This window comes from Rhinolophus sinicus, linkage group LG05, assembly GCF_036562045.2.
Source record: "Rhinolophus sinicus isolate RSC01 linkage group LG05, ASM3656204v1, whole genome shotgun sequence".
Taxonomy (NCBI): Eukaryota; Metazoa; Chordata; class Mammalia; order Chiroptera; family Rhinolophidae; genus Rhinolophus; species Rhinolophus sinicus.
In genome coordinates, this window is record NC_133755.1 from 88537894 (window position 1) to 88561932 (window position 24039).

A 24039-nucleotide genomic window follows, 5' to 3' on the forward strand; every position below is an offset into this window, starting at 1 on the left:
TTGATTATTGTAGCCCTGTAGTACAAGCCAAAGTCAGGAAGTGTGATACCTCCATTATTGTTCTTTTTCTTAAGATTGCTTTGGCTATTCGGGGTCTTTTGTGGTTCCAAACAAATCTGATGATTTTTGTTCTATTTCTTTAAAATATGCCATTGGGATTTTGATGGGGATTGCATTGAATCTGTATATTGCTTTGGGTAATATGGCCATTTTAACTATGTTGATTCTTCCAATCCATGAGCACGGAATGTCTTTCCATTTCTTTGTGTCTTCTTCAATTTCTTTCAAAAATGTCTTATAGTTTTCAGCATATAGGTCTTTCACATCCTTGGTTAAGTTTATTCCTAGGTATTTTATTCTTTTTGCTGCAATTGCAAAAGGAATTGTTTTTTGTATTTCTTTTTTGAGATTTCATTGTTAATATATAGGAAGGCAATGGACTTTTGTGCGTTGATTTTGTAGCCGGCAACTTTACTGTATTCGTTGATTGTTTCTAATAGCTTTTTGGTGGAGTCTTTAGGGTTTTCTATATATAGCATCATGTCATCTGCAAGAGTGATAATTTAACTTCTTCATTCCCAATTTGGATGCCTTTTATTTCTTTCTCTTGCCTGATTGCTCTGGCAAGGACTTTAACACTATGTTGAAAAGCAGAGGTGATAGGGGACATCCCTGTCGTGTTCCTGAACGTAGAGCAAAGGGCTTCAGTTTTCTCCATTAATTATGAGATTAGCAGAGGGCTTGTCATATATGGCCTTTATTATGTTAAGGTATTTTCCTTCTATACCCATTTTATTAAGTGTTTTAATCATAAATGGATGTTGTATCTTGTCAAATGCTTTTTCTGCATCAATTGATATAATCATATGATTTTTGTCCTTTATTTTGTTTATGTGATGTATCACATTGATGGATTTTCCTATGTTGAACCATCCTTGTGCCCGGGGATGAACCCCACTTGGTCGTGATGAATAATCTTTTTAATGCATTGTTGTATTCGATTTGCTAGAATTTTATTTAGGATTTTTGCATCGGTATTCATCAGAGATATTGGTCTGTAGTTTTCTTTTTTTGTGCTGTCCTTACCAGGTTTTGGTATCAGGGTAATGTTGGCCTCATAAAATGAGTTAGGGAGTACTGTCTCTTCTTCAATTTTTTGGAAGAGTTTGAGCAGGATTGGTATTAGATCCTCTTTGAAGGTTTGGTAGAATTCACTAGTGAAGCCATCTGGTCCCGGACTTTTGCTTTTGGGAAGGTTTTGGATGACTGATTCAATTTCGTTACTGGTGATTGGTCTGTTTAGATTTTCCAGTTCTTCATGGTTCAGCCTTGGAAGGCTATATGTTTCTAAGAACTTGTCCATTTCTTCTAGGTTGTTGAATTTGGTGGCATATAGTCCTTCATAGTATTCTTGGATGATCCTTTGTATTTCTGTGGTGTCCGTGATAACTTCCCTTTTCGTTTCTGATTTTGTTAATCAGTGTCTTCTCTCTTTTATCTTAGTAAGTCTAGCCAAGGGTTTGTCAATTTTGTTAATCTTTTCAAAGAACCAGCTCTTTGTCACATTAATTTTTCTATTGTCTTTTTGTTCTCTATTTCATTTAGTTCTGCTCTAATTTTGTTATTTCCTTTCTTCTGCTGACCTTGGGTTTTACTTGTTCTTCTTTTTCTAGTTCTTTAAGGTGTAACATGAGGTTATTTATTTGGGAGTTTTCTTGTTTCTTGAGATAGGCCTGTAATGAGATAAATTTCCCTCTTAAAACTGCTTTCGCTGCATCCCAAAAATTTTGGTAGGATGTATTTTCATTGTCATTTGTTTCTATGTATCTTTTGATCTCTCCTCTAATTTCTTCTTTGACCCAGTCCTTCTTTAAAAGTATGTTGTTTAATCTCCATGTATTTGTGTTTTTCCGCTTTCTTTTTGCAGTTGATATCAATTTCAAAGCCTTGTGATCAGAGAATATGCATGGTATGATTTCAATCTTCTTAAATTTGTTGAGACTGATTTTATGTCCCAATATATGGTCTATCCTTGAGAATGTTCCATGTACACTAGAAAAGAATGTATAGTCTGATGTTTTAGGATGAAGTGCTCTATAAATGTCAATTATGTCCATTTCATCTAATGTGTCATTTAGGGCTGCTTTTTCGTTATTTATTTTCTGTTTGGATGATCTATCCATAGCTGTCAATGATGTATTTAAGTCCCCTAGTATAATTGTGTTTTGGTCAATTTCTCCCTTTAGTTCTGTTAGTAGTTGCTTGGTGTATTTGGTGCTCCCTGATTGGGGGCATAAATATTGATGACTGTTATGTCTTCTTGTTGTACAGTCCCTTCACCATTATGAAATGTCCATCTTTGTCTCTTGTTATCTTTTTCACCTTGAAGTCTGTTTCATCTGATATCATTATGGCTACACCTGATTTTCTCTGGGTACCATTTGCTTGGAGTGTCAATTTCCACCCTTTCACTTTGAGTCTATGCTTGTCCTTGTAGCTGAGATGTGTCTCTTGGAGACAGCATATGGTTGGGTTTAGTTTTTGATCCAATCTGCTACTCTGTGCCTTTTTATTGGTGAGTTCAGTCCATTTACATTTAGGGTGATTATTGATATGTGAGGATTTCCTGTCATTCTATCTTTAGTTTTCTGGTAAGGCTGTGTCTCCATTGTTTCTTTGCCTTTTGTTGTTGTCTATTATTTCTGTGTGGTGGTATTCTATGATGTTTCCCTCTGTTTCTTCTTTTATTTCAGTATATATTTCAGTTCTGGATTTTTTTGAGTGGTTACCCTTAAGTTTATGTAAAAGAAAGTTTGATATTTAGAGTATTCCATTTTCTTCAGCACGCTTACTTTCTCCATTCCCATATTCGGTTCAGGCCTTTACTCTCCCCGTTTTTATGTTTTGGTTGCCACAAATTGTCCCTGTTGATGGTGGTCGAATAGCCTCCTTTAGTATTTCTTGTAGTGCAGGTCGTGTATTAGAAAATTCCCTCAGCTTCTGTATGTCTGGAAAGGTCTTTATTCCTCCTTCATATCTAAAGGATATCTTTGCTGGATATATTATTCTTGGCTCATGATTTCTCTCTTTCAATAGTTTGAATATTTGGTTCCACTCCCTCCTGGCTTGTAGAGTTTCTGCTGAAAAATCTGATGATAATCTAATGGGCTTTCCTTTGTAAGTTACCGTCTTCTTTTCCCTGGCTGCCTTGAGGATTCTTTCTTTGTCGTTGATTTTAGACAGCTTCAATACAATGTGCCTTGGAGAAGGCCTGTTGGGATTGAGGTAACTAGGTGTTCTATTTGCTTCTTGGATTCGAGGGTCCAGTTCTGTCCACAAGTTTGGGAAGTTCTCATCGACAATTTGTTTGAATATATTCTCTGTTCCTTCTCTCTTTCTTCTCCTTCTGGTATGCCCATTATTCTTATATTGCTCTTTCTGATGGAGTCAGAAAGTTCTTGTAGAGTTCTTTCATTTCTTTTAAGTCTCAAGTCTCTTTCTTCTTCCATCTGTGTCATTTCCAGGTTTCTATCTTCGATGTCACTGATTCTTTCCTCCATCTGGTCAACTCTACTACCTAAGCTGGTTATTTCATTCTTAATTTCTTCTATTGAGTTCTTAATCTCCAGAAATTCTATTTGGTTCTTTTTTAAAATTTCAATCTCTTTCGTAAAATGCTCATGCTGTTCTTTGATTGAGTTTCTGAGTTCATTTAACTGCCTATCTGTGTTTTCTTGTATCTCGTTGAGTTTTTTCAGAACTGCAATCTTGAATTCTCTGTCATTTAAGTCACATATTTCTGTATCTTTAAGTGCCTTTTCTGGAGACTTTCACTTTCTTTCTGAGCTGTCTTGTTGCCTTGGTTATTCATTGCAATTACTGATTTACTATTTATCTTCCTAGACATCTACTGGAGTGGCTTCTGCAACAGGTTGACTGGAAGAGGTCTTTCTTTTGTTTTCCAGTACTTATTGGTAGAATGTTTTATTTTTTCTCGACTGCAGCCTTTTTTTTTCTCTCTCACACGGTAGTGCTATGTTTTCTCTGCACTATTCCAACTTCTCACACAATGGGGGGATTCCCTGGGAGACGGGCTTCTCCTCTGTTTATAGTTCGTCTAGGTCACAGGGCGCAGTGTCCCGGTGGGTATGCGGAGAGCTTTTGATGTTCCAAAGCTCTTCCAGCTCCTGATTCAGAGCCCGTATGTTTCAGCAGTTCTGTTTGCTCCTGCAGGGATCTGCCCAGGTAGGTGGGGTCAGGGGCGGAGTGAGTTGTGAGAGGTGGCTCAGAGCAATGGCGGCAACCACCACCACAGCCGGTCCTGCTTCCACAGCTCCCTCCCCTTTGCCGCAACTAGTTGGGCTGCGAATCCTTGTCTGCTGTCCACAGTTTTCAGAACAGCAAATATTCTGTTCTTTTGATCTGACACTGCTACTGTTTCGCTTCTAGCACCGGGCAGGTGGGGGCGGGGCGAGCTCTGGGAGGGAGGGGGCGGCTAGTCTCAGTGCCTAAGGCTCCGTTCTCTGCTCGGCAGTGCGGGCTTAAACCACCATTTTCAGCCTTTTTCCCTCAGTCTTTTCTCCGAGGTCTCTGCTGTGAGCGTTGGGTTCAGCCGTGTTATATGCTGTCCCCTCAGCCCTGTGGGCCATAAGCGGAGCCCTAGCAGTCCGAGCTCTTCCCTCTCTCGCAGCTGCAGTAGTTCCGGGAAGCAGCGAGCTCGGCGCACTGAGCTGGGTCTGCGTCCTGCGCCTGCCGGGCTCTGTCTCCGCACTTCTCCCTTCCCTCCTCCTCCCCCGCTCACGCGATTCTCCCACCTGTAGGTGATTTCGGTAGTCGGTCTCTTCGTCTTGCCTGTCTGCTGTGCAGGGAGTCCTTTGTGGAGTTTTTGTTGTTCGATTCGTTGTAAATTCCAGGGGAGCTTTACAGAGGCTCACCTCACGCCGCCATTTTGATGATGTCTCACAATCGATCATTTATCTCTTTAACTTTGTTTATTGTGCTTCCTTATATAGAACATCCTGATTTTTACGTAGTCAAATCTGTCCATTTGACACTTTAATAATTTAACAAATTTGACATTAATTTAATAATTTAATAGTTTAATAAATTTGACATTTATTTATTGCACTCCTAATATGTGGCAGGGAATAAAGTGACTAAGATGACAGACTTTGGCCCTGCCCTTGTGGCTCCTCCCACCTAGTGGGGGTGAGGGTGGCTCAGAAACAAGTAAATAAGTCACTGCAATGTGTGAGAGGGACACGAAGGAAATAATTTCCTCCTTTATGGCTTTTGGATCTGATATCTTGCTTAGGAAGTCTTTCCTTCCCCACCCCAATATTATAAAAGAGACTCTCCCATGTTTTCTTCTAATACTCCCGTGGGTTTGGTTTTACATTTACCTTTTTAAATTTCATTAGTAATTTATTTTCCTGTCGGTAGGGGTTGAGATTTACAGTTACTGTTCTAACTGGATAGTTTTTGTTTCAACACCATTTATAAGGAGCACATCCTTTCTTCACTGATGTGAAATCCCTCCTCATAATGTAACATAAATTCCTTTACTTCTGTGGCTCTACTTATTTCTATTCTATTTATCTCCATTTCTATGCAAGTATCACATGGCTTGGATTTTTGAGCTTTATAGTGTGTTTTATTATTAGTCCTGGACCAGTCACTTCCATCACCCTTTCTAAAAACTTGTCTTGGCTCTTCTTCCAGATGGACTTTAGAGTCAACTTGCCAAATTCAAGAGATAGGGAACCCTTTAGCATTTTTATTAGAGTTGCAGTAAATTTACAAATTAAGTTTTGTGGTGTGTTTTTTTTTATAGTAGCTTTATTGAGATGTAATTAATATACCATACAATTCACCCATACAAATGTACAATTCAGTAGCTTTTAGTATATAGAGTTGTGTAAGCATCTCCACAATTTTAGAATATTTTTATCACCCCAAAATAACCTCTGTACCCTATAGCCATCAGCCCCAAGACCCTCATCCCCTCTGCCCCCAGGCAGTTGCTAATCTACTTTATGTCTCTTTGGATTTGCCTTTTCTGGATATTTCATAAAATGGAATCATACTATATGTGGTCTTTTGTGTCTGGCTTCTTTCACTTAACATAATTTTTTATTATCAGACTGTGTTGCCTCCAGTGCAACACGGGCAGTGAGGGTGCGAGAAGGGGCGGTTTGGGTTAAGTTTTTAAGAAAGAAACAGAGACTTAATGTAGTTAAATCCCTCCGAAGGCCAGGGGTCTCTCAGTCACAGAGGACTGGAGCCCAGAATAAGGCCGACTGAAGGTTTTTATTGATAGGTATACAAAAACAAGAAAGTAACGTTTCTTACACGGTCTGTGAGACTCATACATCATAGCAGAAAAATGTTTATTCCAATCACCCTTTGTCTGTCAACAGTCGAAGGAAAAGGTCCCATGATGTCTTAAGGTATGTACCTTCTCAGGGTCAAGTCTCTCATATTGTAACAGCTGCGTTGAGATAAGTGAGAGAACTGATCTTTGTTGTCTTTATGACTTCTCTCACAAACAGGTGCCAGGGAAAAGCCAGAGCCAGCAACAGCTTTCCCAGGCAGGGGGAAGAGGAGGCAAGGCCCCTTCCCATATTCTTCTAAGGCAGCTCATTGGGGGTCCCCACTCGGTTCCACCTGGCTTAGGTTGTATCTCCCGTGAGATAGCTTACCCATCTTTGGCTGCAAACCATCTTTTTGGGACCAGACAGAGAGACATAAGGTGTAAACACAAGGATGGAACAGAGTCCCAGAAAGGCACAGTCTCACAGACTCTTCTTTCCTTAAGGAAAGACACGGGGGTCAGTTGACTAGGCTGTTGTGTGACTACAAGACTATCTCTTCTAAACATAGTCATTACACAGCACTTCCAACAGGAGAATCTGAGGGTAAGCTCTGACATAGTCTTTAGAAGACAGGTTTGAGATTTAGGATTCTAGCACATAGAAGTTCAGCGTTTGGTATCATCCTCCACACAGAGTACATGGTTTTTAGTCTACTTTTTAAGGTAAAGACAGATAAATCCCAAATGGTCTTGGCATTTAGAACAATGTTAATGGTTTATCTGTTAATTTACCCCTTCAGCCGTGTGATTCTTTGCATTCAAGTTGGATACTCTGTTTGATGAATAACGGGCCACCTCTTAAAGATGCAGAGTCTTCCAGAGCACACAGGTGTGGCTAAAACATCAGGAATGGACAATTACAAGTCTCAGTAAGGCTGATTTAGCCACCTCCAGATGTCTCACCTAAGAATGTCCGTGTACAGTTAGTACATGGAGAATACCTCTGAGCCTCTGCTGTGGTTATCAGGCTTGATGGAGGGTTCACAACAGAATAATAATAGCTACCGTTTATTTATTCACACAAGAATGTTTACCATGTGTGGGCGAAAGCCTTCTTAGTCATTATTTTATTTAATCCTCATAATACTGTGAAGTAGGTACTATCATTATCCCCATTTTGTAGATAAACAAACTGAGGATTCGAGAGGTTAAATAACTTGCCCAAAGTCAGATGACCAAAAAGTTTGGGAGCCATTATTTAAATACAATTCGCTTAGCATATTTGTAAGTTTCATCCGTGTTGTAGCATGTGTCAGTACTTCATTCCTTTTTAAGGTCAAATATTTCACTGAATGGATATACCACACTTTATCTGCTCATCTGTTGATGGTCATAAATTAAGTTTCAAAGGAACAAGTCATACAGACTTCTCTCCAGCCCCAAGGTCTTTCTTGAACATAGATACAACATTGTGTGTGACCTTCAAGAATAACTCTCTTGTCTGAATAACAACACTTCTTTCTCCCGCTTCTCTCATGGCGTCGCATCCTAACAGGGCAGCTGCTATGACCTTTCTGATGGGACGCTCCCTCATACAGGAGGCCCCAGGTATCCTTGCCCATGGAACAGGCCAGGCGTTGCCCTCGGCATCCTGGGCTGTCTCAGCGGGCAGCCTCCACCTCCGCCCCATCGCACTGAGCTATAACGTGGAGGACCTGCCCTTGTAAAGCCGTGGGATCCTCATGTCACTGGGCCACCGGCCTCTCTCCCACGTCCTCCCTCCTCTGTTCCCTGTCATTTTATAAATTCGTACCTGAGCTTGCTTTATGCTTTGTGTTATGTTTTTTGTAAAATAGTTGAAAATAGGGAGATCCAGTGAGTGCCCTCTGAGTTGGCAGAGAAGTTTTCTCTGGCTAGTCCAGCCCCCACGCGGCTTCTGCTGCAGCCAGCTGTTCACAGAGAGGTGGGTCCGCTATGGGTAAGCCCGCTGTCTGGGTCCAGGGGTGACAGTGCTAGAGGGTCACCCCTGGGGAGATACGGTCTCTGGGCTGCGATCCCTGGGACTGCAGAATACCTCTAGTCTCTGATCTCCAAAACCTTTTGGGCATAGATGATATTATTGATCTATTTAAGTGACACATGGGAGGAAATCATGTAGAAGAGTGAGGCAGGTCACATGTCCTATTCTCAAAAGAAGAGTGGTGCCTGGTGATTTCAGTACAAATGAAACACTGAGTATCAAACAACTCTCCCTCTTCCCGTCCACATGAAGCAGTTCAGTAGGGTTTTCATTTCCGCTTCTATTAGAAGCACATTGGCACACAAAGCACAAAGGCTTTCCCATTCCTCTGACCCATGTATCCAGTTCCCTGTGTGACATTTCCACTTTTCATGGACAATCAGGATTGGCTGTATGTGACAGGGAACCCCAAATACCTGAAGTATCTTAAGCAAGAGAGAAAAGCTTATTTCTCTCACATGAAAAGTCAAGAGGTAATGAGTGCAGGGCTGTGTGCTGCTCCGGTATGTCAGGGCCCAGACTCCTTCCTCCTGTTCCTCTGCCATTCTCAGGGTGTGGTTTCCCTCTCATGGTCCACAATAGCTGTGTGCTCTGCCATCACATCTGTATTCCAGCCAGTATGAAGGAGGAAAGGGAGAAAGGCATACTCCTTCCGTTTAAGGACACTTCTGAAGTGCATGATGCTTGGGTTTGAATCTCTGTCTGAACTCAGTCTTACGGTCATAACTGTCTGCAAGTGAGGCTGGAAAACATAGTCTGTATCCCAAGTGGTCAGTACCCTCAGGGTCCTACCAACAGGGAGGAAGGGGCACAGTTATGTGTGGACAGCTGGCATCCTTGCCACCCTCAGGCTCCTGAGACGCAGTGTTTGACTGACTCCTCCCCACACACAGCCACCCTTTTCTCTCAGCAGCATTTCCTGTCACCTAAGTCGGAAATGCCAAGAATGAGTCCTTTGTCTCACGCTTCCATACCCAATCAGGTACAAAGCTCTGATGATTTTATGTCCTAAACATTCCTTGAAATTGCTTCCCTCTCCATTCATCCTACGACTGTCCTAGGTCAGGCCTGGGTTGCTGAAATGGCCAGGTGTGTTTTCCCACGTCTGATTCTGTCCCCTTCTAACCTATCTTCACACCATTTAAACACAGACTTGCCCTCTGCTCCTCCGCTTACACCCTTCAGTAGCATCTCATCACCCACAGGTTCAAATGTCCAGGTTCTCTGGCATGTTGTGTGATCTCCGCCCTGCCTCACCCCTGGCACTCAGGGATCCAGAATGGACATTTTTCATCGACAGCCTCGTCCTGCTCCATCCCTTTATCCCCAGGCTAATCCTTGTGCGTCCTTAAGGCTCCCCTAAGCCGGGGCTTCCCCCTGCCCCCCACCCCTGTCGTACTCTTACCCTGACCCTGTGCATTTCTTCTGTAGCACTTGTGTTTCCTTCCGCCCTCTGCCACAAGACTGTGTGATTCTCTGAGGCCAGAGACTATGTTAAACACCTTTATGTTCCCAGCGCCTTCATTTTTGGTGACCAAAATACACATTCCACACGTCTAGATGAATGAGAGAACAAGCAGTTCATGAGATCTTGGCAAGATATGTAGGAATTCGGCTTTGCTGGGCGTGGCCACTGGAGGGCAGTGAATTACAGTGTTTGATACTGGGCTGAGTTGGCCAAAGTTCTCTCTCCGAAGGGAAGGAGATGGAGGGCTACCTGCTCATCAGCGAGTATTTACTGAGCCCGACGCTGTGCTGGGCACTGCTCTGGGCATTGAGGGCACCACCATAAACAAAGTGACAAAAATCTCTGTCTTTTCCTTCTAGTTATTTATTCAAGGAAAATGAAAGGTAATAGGCCTCCAAAGATGTATCAGGATTTCCATAGCAACTTTATTCCTATAGACAAAAATTGTAAACAACCCAAATATCTGCTAATAGGAAAATGGATGTTCATACACTGGACTAGTCTCAGCCATAAGAAACGGCAAACTACTGATTGGGCAACAACACAGGAGAAACTACTTTAAAAACCATTCTGTTGAACAAAAGAAGCCAAATGTCAAAAAAGTCTACATTGGATGATCCCATTTAAATTGAGTTCAGAAATAATCTGTGTCAACAGAAATCAGAACAGTTGTTTGCTCTGATGGAGACGACTGGGAAGAGGCCTGGGGAAGCTTTCTGGGGAGACGGAAGTGTTCTCTTTCTCAACTTGGGTGTTTTTACACAGATACACGTTTCAAAACCAAATGGCTTTTACGTGTAGTCAACTGTGTGTAAATTATGTTTGAGAAGAAATCCCTTTCCTACAGGTTAAATTCTGATGAGCAGAAACAGATAATAGACAGAAAAACAGGTATTTGTAGGACGGTGATAAGTGCTGTGGAGAAAAATGAAGCAGGAAAGATCAGAGATGTGCCCCGTTGGCAAGAGTGGGAACAGGAGCAGGTTGTAAACGGGCAGTGAATCAGGGTCACGCTGAGAAGAGGAGTTTGAGCGGAGTCCTGAAGGAGGCAGCGGGCAAGCCGTGCACTTTTCAGTTTTTGAAAGTTAACACTCAGATTTTCAGAAAAAAGACATTGGAGGTCAAAGGTGAAACTGGCCAAACTTCCATAGTAATGGTGGGTTTTCATTGTTGTCTGAAGAAGACATTCCTTTTGAAATGTAAACTTTACATTGAAGTACAACTTACTTGTACATTTTTTTTTTTAAGTTGGGGAACATTGGGGAACAGTGTGTGCTTCTTCAAGGCCCATCAGTTCCAAGTCGATGTCCTTCAATCTAGTTGTGGAGGGCGCAGCTCAGCTCCAAGCCCAGTTGCCATTTCAATCTTTAGTTGCAGGGGGCACAGCCCACCATCCCATGCGGGAATTGAGCCAGCAACCTTGTTGTTGAGAGCTCGCGCTCTAACCAACTCAGCCATCCGGCCGCCCCTCATATATTTTTTAAAGTCCATATATGTGCACAGCTGGATAAATTTCCCCTAAATAACCAGCACCCATATCAAGACATGCAACATTGCAGAGTCCCCTGTGTTCCCTTCTAGTCCCCTCTCCCCCCTTCCCTAGCAAGGGTAACTATTGACATGTAACATCTCAGTTAGTAGAAATTGAATCATGTAGTAAGAACACTCAGGTTCCATTTTAATGCTCTTGGTTTGGAGGGAATTGGGGAGTGGAGCTGACACTGAATTTTTTAGCACTCACCCTACTCGAGACTCTAATCCTTTCATCAAGATGCCTCCTGGCCCTGCTACACAGATGCAGCCTCCTCCTGCGTGACAGGCAGTTGAGGAAGACTCCAGGCTCCTCCCAGCAGGAGGCGGCCCAGTCAGAGCGCTGAGCTGAGCTCCTTTGAGCTGATACAGGGAGGGCGGTGTGTGCATGTGGTGGGATGGCTGGTGCTGGACTTCCTGTCATGTACGAGGTAAATTCTCCAAGGTCAAGTTGCGACTTGTCATCTCCGGGACTGTAAGACCTGGCCTGCTCTCCCTGGCACCTGGCACGAGGGGCATGTCCCTGCTTGCTAACTCGCTCATTCATTCACTCTCATCTGACCCCAAGAATACGTGAAAAATTCTAACAGAGGAGAAATTGAGGCATCCACCACATTCAAGATGTTTGACCCTAGATCGGGAGCCTCCAGGCATCTGACATTGGCATTGGGGCCCCTGGACTCTTAGAGCCTGTTCACATACCCATCTGGGTGACATGCTGCCTGGCCCTGTGGATGGTCTGTGGGCGGGTCCTACAAGGCTAAGTGGGTGCCGTTGCTTTGCCCCCAGAACCTGATATTCATGTAGTTTGGGCTTATGTAACCTGAGGTCCTGTAGCCAGTGCCAAGAGGCTGAGTTAACCAGCGGTCACTGACATTTGTTAAAAACAAGTAATACAGGAACCTGTGTAAAATAGAGAAAATTCGGTGTTATGTTGGATTTTTAAATTAATTTTACCTGGAGTATCATGACACACGCGTACCCAGGCTCCCCCACACTGAGGAGCGCACAGCCAGAGTTCACGCATCGTTCTGAGTTAATATTTACCTTTCCGTCACGACCCTGATTGCCAGGCGCAGTGCCAGGCAGGGCTCCATGGTCAGCGGCTTCTCTGCATCTGTGAAACAGCACATCTCCTCTCACACAGTCTGGAACGTGGTCTTCATGACACAGAACCGCCTCCACTGGTCTCTGCTCTGTAGGAACCTCAAAGGAGGTCTTTCCTCTGATACCCGCCCTGGGGGAGACCAGCTGTGCTCACTGTCTGTCTGTCAGGGCTTTGACTTTCCTGGGGTTGCCGAGAGACCCTCCCCTCCCCCCATAAGGTTTGCAGTGGGGTCCTTCCCTGAGCTGCTGCCATCAAATACTTGCCTGAAAACACCAGATGAATAATACCAGCAAGGACATTTTTATAGCACTCAAACCACTTAAAAATCATGACACACAGGTAATTAGATGCATTGCTGACACTTCCGTTTAATTTCTCAGGTCCACAGACAATGATTGTGGGTGTGTGAGAGGGTCTGGTCTTCTGTTCTATTTCCTGACCTGTATAGCTATAACAGGGGTATCTTCATTTTGTGAGAATTCATTAAAATGTTCACTAATGATATGTGTGTTTTATACTTGATTTAGAAAAATAAATCTTTGATCATATTTGGCACAAACTTGTTTTTATAGATAAATTCAAATCATTATCCTATTTCTTTGTCAGACATTTATTTGAGGGGACCCAAACAATTGATGGGAAAACACTTTTCTTTGTAACAAAATTCCAACTAATTAATTCAGAAGGAATGATAGAAACATTGTCCTTTGTAGCCCTGATGAAATAATGACAATAGGCAATGATCATCAATGGATATTCTGACAATTAGATGAAAAATTGATGGGGGGACTTTATAGTGGTTGGATAGTAGCTGGTCACCCCCGACCCCCTAATCAATGTTAACATCTCTAATGTGAAGCCACCAGACTTCATGCTCCTCCTGATGGACATAATGGGGTGGACACAGGGCCACCTAAGAAGTGATATTGTCGCTTATGAAAATTTTAAGAATATGAACTTTGCTTTCTATTTCTTTTACCCCCACATATTGCCAAACACAGAGCAGTGAAACTGTTCCCTTAGAGCTTATGGAGTAATGTCGCGCAGGGCGGCCTGCAGAGTCTCTGCTCCCGCTCCCCACATAAGAATGCAGGATATGGTGAGGCCAAAAAGGAACACCCAGGGAGCCATAGGTAGGGGAGTCATACCACTAAATTCTCGCTGGTGGCTGGGTTGGAGACACAGGAAGCAGGAGCCACACTGTCTGCAAACTGCTGTCTACTTCTCTGCAATCTGCAACCCGCATTCCACTGTGCTAACTGCAATCTGCACTTGCCAGCCACCATCTTCTTGCTAGCCCCCATCTTTATGCTAGCGTAGCCACAGCAGTTATATTAGTGGTCAATGGCTCACTGGTTACAGCTGACGGCCAACTAGCCACAGCTGATGGCCATCCAATCACAGTTGATGGCCATTTAATACCTGAGCCAGCACCTTTCCATGTGAGGCCGGGAGCCTGGAAACTTGCACTCCTGGCTCTGTCCCCACACTCCACCCCTACAGGCTCTCGCCTCACAATCTACGTGACAAGCGTCTTCCGAGAGGGGCCCTGTGCGAGGAACCTGGAGGTGAATGCAATATCCTGGACACAGCCAGGCTCTCTGGGCACTGCCAGGGTTTCTCAGGGCACCACCAGTGATTCTGGGCACAGCCAGACTTCCTGGGCTTCTTGGGGTACCACCAGTCCTTCGCCTCTGGCTTTTAACATCCCCTAGTGTGGCCATGGCAGTTGTAACTTCATGGATCTGTCGCCCTACATAAGGTGTAAGAATAGTAACCAAGCACTCTCAGGTGCAGTATCCAAAACCAGATCTCTCATGCTGGCAGTAAAAAGCTCGTCATCCAGGCCCTGCATGTTAAAGTTAAAAATAGCATGTCTCGTACCCATTTCACGGATGATTTGCCTAAGTTCCGTATATGACTGCCATTGACTCACAGTGTTTGGCAGCTCGCCAGCCTGTCCCCATACTGTGTGTACCGCAGCAGTGAGCCACTCCATTAGAGAATGGTTGCCCTGGTCGTGAGCCAACCTATGGCAGTTCTGTAACCTTTGTCGCAGGGACGGATGCACTGTCATGAAGGCTAGCTTTTCCATCTCGCCTGGGGAGCAGAGAATGTTGTCTGCTCCCTCATCCCATAAACTAATAGCCAAGCCGAGACTGGCTCTCCAGGGCGCTGTCTGTACCGCCTCCCCAGCTCCTGCAACTCAGTGGGAGCGTAAGGGGTATAGGTCGTGAACTCAGTCACAGCTGGGTTGCCAGCAGCAATGCACCCCCTGGGGCCCAAAGGTTGCTCACGTTTTACCCTTTGCTTCAAGATTGGCCGGGCTTGGGGGTTGGGAGCTACATTGTCTCCACTTGCTTCCTCCGCCTCTGCCTCAGAGTCTCCACCTTGGGGCCCCTCTTCCAACAGGCGGACTCGAGCTTTCAGTGCTTCCAACCGGGAAACCTGGTCCAGCACCTGGGCCCTTGCATTAAGCGTATTTTCTGTGTTGAGACGCAAGACCGTGAGGAACATCCAGCCCACGCGGCCGGCTGTAGCCTTCTCCTCCTCCGGCAACCGCTCAGCCAGAGGCTGCAGGGCCCTCTCCACACTGGCCAGAGAGCCATCCATGTCCTCCTACCCCTCCTTGGGGGTCCAACTCCTGAGAACAGTGGCCACCGGTCACCATATACTGTGTGGGGGCCACACATCCTCCTGCCTAGAGTCAGATGCCATTCCTACCTGGTCGGAATCTCGCTCATCGTGCCAGGTGTCTGAGTGGGTGGAGGCCTCCGTGGAAGTTGTTCACAACCCTCGGAGCTTCAGGCCGCAGCAGATCACCAAAATGAAGGTGTGGGGACAGAGCCCCAGAAAGTAGTTTACAGGCTCTCGGCCTCACGTGGAAAGGTGCTGGCTCAGGTGGTGGATGGCCGTTGGCTGTGGCTGATTGGCCATCAGCTGTGGCCGGTTAGCCGATTGGCTGCTGGTATAACTGCTGCAGCTACGGAGAGCCGAGGACTGCTGAGGACTGCCGGGGATTGCCGAGGAGCCGAGGAGAGCCGAGGAGAGCGGAAGAGAAGAGAGGAACAGAGTCGAGGAGAGTGGAGGAGAGTCCTCGGTCGGTCGGTTGGCCGAAAGGCGGATGGCAGGTCGCGTGTCCGGTGGGCCCAGCCTCCAGTGAGACCATAGTGGTATGACTCCCCTACCTATGGCTCCGTGGGTGTTCCTTTTCAGCCTCACCATATCCTGCGTTCTTGTGTGGGGAGCGGGAGCAGAGACCCCGCAGGCCGCCCCGCCTGAAAAATGGTGCGGTGAGCAGGGTCTCCCGCATGACAGAAGGCAATACCTTCTATGGCCAAGAAGGTGGTGTGCCAGCTGGAGGCTTGAGTCTCCCAGGCAGACCGCGCCTCCTGCTCCTGGTGGGCCTTCCGAAGTTGGGCTCTCACATGCACAAACCGCTCTACCATGCTTTGGTAGGTTTTGGCCGGCACTGTACCCTGCTTACGAAACTGAGCTTTTATACGTGTAAACTGCTCCAGTACATTCCGGAGAGTTTCAGCTGACACCATATCCTGTGTTCTTGTCAGGGAGCGGGAGCACGACAAATGGCGCAGCGAGCAGGGTACAGTGCCGGCCAAAGCTCTCCGAAGGGCAGTGGAGCAGCTTGTGTGTATGAACACTCAGTCTCAAGAAGACCAGGAGGAGCAGCTGCGGGAGAGCTGGACCCCCGTAGAGGGGTGGGAAGACGTGGACGTTTCCCCAACCAGCATAGGCCAGAGAAAGCGAAGGTCATTGGGACCCTGTGGGCTGGGAAGTGCTTGCTGAGGCAGCCCGGATGCGGGACTTGTCCCAGGAGGTAACGCTTGCTGAGTCCTCCTTGAGAGCTGAGAGTGAGGTCAAGTTCATCCCTCACCCCCAGGACAGCCCTGGCGAATGACTATGGACTATGGGGAATTGCCTTCTATCCCTAATTTAATGGACAGTTTGACTGTTTGTTTGGGAACATACCACCATGTAGTGGAATTAGTGGATGTTTGCTTTTGTGTCCCAACTGGCCATTGTCGAGAATATGTAAGCACCTTGACTGTGAGTCGCTGTTGTTCCAGCACGGTGCCCTGCTTACGAAACTGAGCTTTATATGTGTAAACTGCTCCAGTATATTCCGAGAGTTTCAGCCGACACCATACCCTGCTCGCTGCGCCATTTGTCGCACAGGGCGGCCTGCGGGGACTCTGCTCCGGCTCCCCACATAAGAACGCAGGACATGGTGAGGCCAAAAAGGACCACCCACGGAGCCATAGATAAGGGAGTCACACCACTATATTCTCGCTGGCGGCTGGGTTGGAGACACAGGAAGCAGGAGCCACACTGTCTGCAACCTGCTGTCCACTTCTCTGCAGTCTGCAACCCGCACTCTGACATGCTAACTACAGTCCGCACTTGCTAGCCCCCATCTTTATGCTAGCGTAGCCACAGCAGCTATATTAGTGGCTAATGTCTCACTGGTTACAGCTGACAGCCAACTAGCCACAGCTGATGGCCATCCAATCACATTTGATGGCCATCTACTACCTGAGCCAGCACCTTTCCATGTGAGGCCGAGAGCCTGGAAACTGCACTCCTGGCTCTGTTCCCACAAGTAATTAAAATTTTTATTGTTTTCTCCTTTTGAATGTCTCACTCTCTGAACAGTGACTTCATTTTCATACCTTATCTTTGATGAGTCTTGTGTGAACTTGTCTGGGCTGCAGCACCCAGTTATTTGTTCAAACACTGATCTAGGTATTGCTGTGAAGGTTTCTGTACATGTGGCTGACACCTGAAATCATTTGGCTTTATTTTTTTAAATTTACTTATTTTTTATGATTTTTATTGAAAAATATAGCTAACATACAACATTGTATCAGTCTCAGGTGCACAGCGTAGTTGTTCAGCATTTATACACCTAACGAAGTGACCACTATGACAAGTCCAGCAACCACCTGACACCGTACCACGCTATCACAATATTAGTGACTATATTCCCTATGCTGTACATTACATCCCCAGGACTTATTTGTTCTATACCTGGGAATTTGAAACCTTTCTTCTCCTTTACCTTCCCCCCTTTTTAATATTTTCAATTACAGTTGTATTTATGGGGAAGAGCCAGGAGGGAAGTTTCCAGGCTCTCGGCCTCAAGTGGAAAGGTGCTGGCTCAGGTAGTAAATGGCCATCAACTGTGATTGGAAGGTTATCAGCTGTGGCTAGTTGGCCGTCAGCTGTAACCAGTGAGCCATTGGCCACTAATATAACTGCTGTGGCTACGCTAGCAGCAAATGGGTTCTAGCAAGAAGATGGTGGCTGAGCTAGCAAGAGTGGATTGCAGCTAGCAAGTGAGGTTGGTTGGCAGAGAGAAGTGGACGGCAGGTTGTGGATAGCGTGGCTCCTGCCTCCTATGTCTCCAACCCAACTGCTAGCAAGAATATAGTGGTATGACTCCCCTATCTACGGCTCCGTGGGTGTTCCTTTTTGGCCTCACCATGTCCTGTGTTCTTATGTGGGGAGAGGGACCAGAGACACCGCATGACACCCTGCATGAAAATATTCAAAATTATTTTATATTAATTTCATGCATGGTGAAATTATTTTATATTTTAAGCATGGCGACTAGACATTTATAATTTAAGAAGTGATCCCCCTGACTAGTCCAGTACCCACCTGGCACTACACAGTTACTACCATATTATTGACTATATTCCCTATGTTTTACTTTACATCCCCATGATTATTTTTTAACTACCAATTTGTACTTCTTAATCCCTTCACATTTTTCACCCTATTCCTCAATCCCCCTCCCATCTATCACCCCGATAAATCTAGTACCCATTTGACATCATACATAGTTATTACATTATTAACTATATTCCTTATGCTGTACTTTGTATCCCCATGACTACTTTGTAACAACCAATTTGCACTGCTTAATCCCTCTCCGTTTTTCTTTTTCTCCCTTCTTCCACCTTCCCCCCACACACACTCTGGTTCACACCTTTGTTTCTCAGTCTAGTTGTGTAGGACACAGCTCCCTGGCCCATGCTGGTATTATGAGCCTTGCGCTCCCTCCGGCCGAGGCAGTTGGTCACCGGTGGTCGGTCAGCCGCTCACAGCAGCCCTTTGCATTTTTCACCTACCCCCTCAACAACCCTCCTATCTCACAATCATCAAAATGTTCTTTGTATCTATGAATGTGTTTATTTTGTTTTTTAGATTCCACATATAAGTGAAATCACATTGCATCTGTCTTTCTCTGTCTGACATACTCCACTCGGCACAATATTCTCCAGATCCATTCATGCCACCAAGATGGCAAGAACCCATTCCCATCCATGGCCAAGCAATATTCCTTTGTACTTATGTATGACCTACTCATAATCCATTCACCCATTGATGGACACCCAGGCTGCCTTCACATCCTGGCCACTGTAAAAACATGCTTCAAGGAACATACGGATGAGCACATCCCCTTGAAGTAGCGTTTGGGTTTCTTCAGATAAATAACCACAAGTGGCATTGCTGGGTTCTTCTTTGTCTCTTGTTTTAAAGTCTGCTTTGTCTGGTATAAGTATTGCTACCCCAGATTTTCAATTTTTTCTTACATGAAATAACTTTTTCCATCCCTTTACTTTCAGTCTGTGTGTGTCTTTCAATCTGAATTGAGTCTCTTGTAGGCAGCATATGTAAGGATTTTGTTTTTTTACCCATTCAGCCACCGTATGTTTTTGATTGGAGCATTTAATTCATTTCCATTGAAAGGAATTGATAGATATGTAGTTATTGTCATTTAATTATTCATATTTGTGATTTGTGTGTGTGTGCGTGTTAAAAAAGTCCCTCTAACATTTCTTGTAATACTGGTTTGGTGATGGTGAAATTTTTCAGCTTTTTCTTGTCTGGAAAGCTTTTTATCTGTCCTTCAATTTTAAATAATAACTTTGCTGGGTAGACTGGTCTTGGTTGTAGGTTCATGCTTTTCATCACTTTGAATATTTCCTGCCAATCCCTTTGGCCTGTAAAGTTTTTGTTGAGAAATCAACACAAACTATTATGGAAGCTCCCTTATAAGTTACTACCAGTAGGTGCCTTTCTCTTGCTGCTTTAGGATTCTCCCTTTGTCTTTAACCTTTGCCGTTTTAATTATAATGTGTTTGGTGTGGGCCTGTTTGGGTTCATCTTGTTTGGACTCTGCACTTCCTGGGCTTGTGTGTCTATTTCCTTTGCCAGGTTAGGAAAGTTTTTAGTCACTATTTCTTCAAATAGGTTCTCAAACCCTTGTTCCCTCTCTTTTCCTTCTCGTCCCCTCTGATGAAAATGTTGGTGCTTGATGTTGTCCCAGAGTCTCTTACACTATCTTCATTACTTTTTATTCTTTGTTCCTTTTGCTGTTCCGATGGGCATTTTCAGCTACCTTGTCTTCCAAATCACTGATCTGATCCTCTGCTCCATCTAGTCTGCGGGCACATTCTTCATGTCAGTTATTGTATTCTCCATTTCTGACTGGTTCTTTTTTATGGTTGCCACGACTTTTTTAATGCTTGCTATCTCTTTGTTCAAGTTCTCACTGTGTTCACTGAAGGTCCTTATAACCAGTGTCTTGAACTGTGTCTCTGGTGAGTATAATGAAAAACATATGGACTAAAAGTAAAGGAAGTAGTAAGTCAGAAAAGAAAATATCTGGGTGATTCTGCAACCAAGGAACTGATTTCCAACTCTTAATTCCTCTACTTAAGCTGAGTTTGGTTTATTTTCAGAACAGACACATCAGCAACATGAAGCCTTACACACTCCTGGTGAAAGTTTAAATTGGCACAAGCACTTCAGAAATCAAATGCACATCATCTTACCTACTGTGCTTAAAGCTCACACCCCTGTACCCAGCCTTCCCTCCTGACCGTCCTCTCCGGGGAATCCCTTGCCTTGTGCCCAGGAGACAAGCACACTCATGTTTACAGCAACTGGGACAACCACTTATGCATCAGCAGGGAAACAGAGAAAGTGTGGTGTCATCATGAAATGTAAGACTTCAGCAGTGAAAACAAATGAAGGACAGCCTCACACATGGGGGTAACTCCCTACGTAATGCTGAGTCTCAGAAGAGTCCATGCAGTGAGTTCACTGGACAGGAAGTTCAAAAACGGGCAAAAGTAAATAATATTTGGTTTGGGGATATATACACTTATTGTAAAATCTTCAGAGAATCTCCAGGGAATAGTAAACACAAGACTCAAGATAGAGGTTCCATCTGAAGGACAGGATGGGGGACGCGGCCACGGTGGCTTCTTCACAGGTTCCGTTTCTGACACCAGTGGTGTGTGCCCAGGTATTTACTTGATCATAATTCCTAAACTGACATTTCTCAAACTGTGACTTGTGAACCATTCCTGGTTAATTTTTTAATAAGGAAATAGAAAAAGAAATACCAAAGTTTATTGCAATGATCCTTAGAAAGAACTACCCACCTTGGAACAAACCCACAGCCAATTATTATGAGCCATGTCAGAGAGGGGCCGGGGTGTCACAGGAAACAGCTTTGGCTAGAAATGGGTCATGTGGTCACTGGCATTTCTATAGATTTTCTGGGATACAATGTTCAGTGTGACCTGCAAGGTGATTCTAACCGCGAAGGATTTGGTGTGTTATATTTAACTTGACATACAACTGAATTAACTACTTTCACAGAATGGAAATTCATGTTGATCAATGTATGTTAAACTGGAAAACGCTATAAAGGGGAAACTATGGATCGAATAGAGAGTGTGAATGGATACAACAGATACAACAGAGCTGCTTTGAGAAAACTTCAGGGGTGGCTGGATGGCTCAGGTGGTTAGAGCGTGTGCTCTCCACCCTGGGATGGTGGGCTACGCTCCCTGCAACTAAGATTGAAAACAGCGACTGCACTTGGAGCCGAGCTGCTCCCTCCACAACTAGATTGAAGGACAACGACTTGGAGCTGATGGGCCCTGGAGAAACAATCTGTCCCCCAATAAAAATTAAAAACAAAACAAAAAAACTTCAGTCTCAAGTGTCACATATCAAAAGTGCTTTTCAGAATCACATTGGTGTCCAAATCACTTCTATTCAATCTCATTCAAAAACTCAGTGAAAGATGTGACATTATAGGATGCCAACCGGACAGCCAGTTTTGGAACACTTTGTTCCTAGATTGGCGTTAAGTATCGCTGCCCATTGTATCACAACAAAATTGTTGTCGGGATACCAAGGTGTATAGACTGAGGCATGAGATTCACATTTTTCTAACATTTTGAAAATCGATTTCATTAGGCAAATATTTTTGAAGATGATGTTCAGTAAGAAAATTTGCATTGTAGCCAATATTTCTGACATTCTAAATGAAAAAAATTTGAAAATTCTAAGAAAAAGCAAAGACAATTATTGTGAAGGCATTAATGTTATGGTGCTCAGTCTTTAAACTGTGTGATCGAGCTCCTGTATGTTCTCAACTGTGTTGCAACTTATTGTAGGAAACATTGTTATTAAAGGCATCTACAATAAAAACTTACAAATACTGTTGTATCTCCTTTCTCTGTCTCAAACTTTTAATAGTTACATTCTAAGAGTGAAATTTAAGGCATTAAAGAAAATGATCAGATAAAAGGATTATGCTTTATAAAATCCTGAAACAATATTTAATTGTAAATTTTATATGTATGTAAATTCTTTGACACTCCTCCCTTCCAGAGGTGGAGTAATTCCTTCTCTCTTGAGTGTGGGCTGGACATAATGACTCACTTCTCATCAGGCTGATGTAATGGTGTGTGATTCTGAGTCTAGGACATAAAACTGCAGCTTCCGTCTTGGTCTCTCTCTCTCTCTCTCTCTCTCTTGCTATTAGGGAAGAAGCTACCTAGTCATTAGCCACCTCATGGAAAAGTCCCCATGGCTAGAAACTAAGGCCTCCTGGGACCATCCAGGAAGGAAAGGAGGCCCCTTCCAACAGCCCTATGACTGAGCCATGTTTCATGCGAGTCCTCCAGCCCCAGTCAAGCCTTCAGATGATGCAGCCTTGGCTGACAACTTGACTGCAACCTTGAGAGAGGCCCTGAGCCAGAAGCGCTCAAGTAAACCTCTCCTGCATTCTTGACCCTGGGAAACTGGGATAGTACACATTTGTTTTCAGCTGCTAACTTTTGGTTAATTTGTTATACTCCCATACATGACTAATAGTGTCGAAAGAGAGAATGAATTATTGCACTGTTTTATTTGCTCTAAATTAATTATATTACACGTCACTTGCTTTGCATTTTATTACCACTCAACAATCTATTTACTTGAACTTCATTTCCAACTGTGACCCAAATAAACACAAAGGGAAGAGCAGGCCATCCTAGGCTGATTCTGTGATGGTCCCTAATAACAACCCTGGTTATTCACCTTCTCCCAGTTATGCAATCAAACATTAATATAGGTGCTGGGAAGGGATTCTACAGATGTAACTAAGGTCTCCAATCAGCTGACCTTAAGACACGGGGACTATGCATGGGGAATGTCCTAATCAGGTGAGGTCTAACTGGGGTTTCCCCTGAGGAAACATTCCAAGTGAGAGGGATTCAGTGTGAGGCATTTTCTCTACTGGCAGCTTTGAAAATGGAGGGCCACATGGCAAAGACTGCTGGTGGACACTAGGGGCTGGGGCGGCAACGCCCTCACTCACACTTGTCAAGGAAACAGGGACCTTAGACCTACAACTAGAAAAAACTGAATTCTGCTAACAGCTCTCTGTAAGCTGGGAGGAAGATCCTGAGCTCAGGATGAGCTCACAGCTTTGTGACACCCTGACCAGAGATCCCATCCATAACGGGCCTGGATTACTAAGGAACTGTGAGCACATGAGTAGGTGTTGTTTTGAGCCACTAAGTTGTGGTAATTTGTTACGCAGCAACAGAAAACTAATACATAGGCTCAACTGTGCAACAAATAAGCACACAGCATTTTTTCCACTGGAATGGATTTATGAACTGATATGCCCACTAGTTTGTAATAAAATATTTCCTTTTTTTTGTATTTTTCAAGTTATGATTTTACGTGACATATATTTTAATACACTCATTCATTCAACAAATAATTTAATGCCCAGTATCTATCAGGAATTGTTTCATATGCTTGGGATTCAACCTTGACCTAAACAGCCCAAAGCTTCTGTGCTCATTTATCTGACATTCTAGAAGCTTCCCAGAGTGATTCGGAGCCACTGGAGTGTTTTTAGTGAAGAAATGACACAGCCTCACTGACGTTAGCAGGATCACTGATCCTTGTGGGGAGAATAGTCCTTGGCTGGCAGGTGAGGGGGTGGCACTAGTGACACAGTCAGGAGTGAGAGGGTGGTGGGCACTACAGGGGGAAGAGGGCCTGAGGGGTGAGAGAGACAGAGAAGGGCTGGAGAAGCAGGGGGAGGCAAAGAGGCAGAGGTAAAGAATCCTAAAGCAGTGGATCTCTCGGGTTGAAATATGTTGTGTTATAAATCTTTAGTAAATTATCTAGGACCTAGAGGGATGTTCTGTGGAGCTAAAAACTAATCGCCTCCTTATGCTACTCAGTTTAAAAATAATGTGTCCCAA

The 24039-nt window shown here is 44.3% G+C and overlaps 1 protein-coding gene, 1 long non-coding RNA gene and 1 pseudogene across 2 annotated transcripts in view; all 3 read left to right on the plus strand.

The window, feature by feature from the left end:
- LOC141571767 (histone H3.3A-like) overlaps positions 1–8040 on the plus strand; it is a 14048-nt pseudogene extending 6008 nt beyond the window's left edge.
- Positions 1–21997, plus strand: part of LOC109439938 (TBC1 domain family member 22B) — a 323763-nt gene extending 301766 nt beyond the window's left edge. The window contains exon 6 of the long non-coding RNA XR_012496589.1: positions 20212–21997. This is a non-coding gene — a long non-coding RNA (TBC1 domain family member 22B). The remainder of the gene's footprint in view (positions 1–20211) is intronic.
- Positions 1–24039, plus strand: part of LOC109441477 (class I histocompatibility antigen, Gogo-B*0102 alpha chain) — a 266582-nt gene that overhangs the window by 237084 nt on the left and 5459 nt on the right. The window lies entirely within an intron of this gene.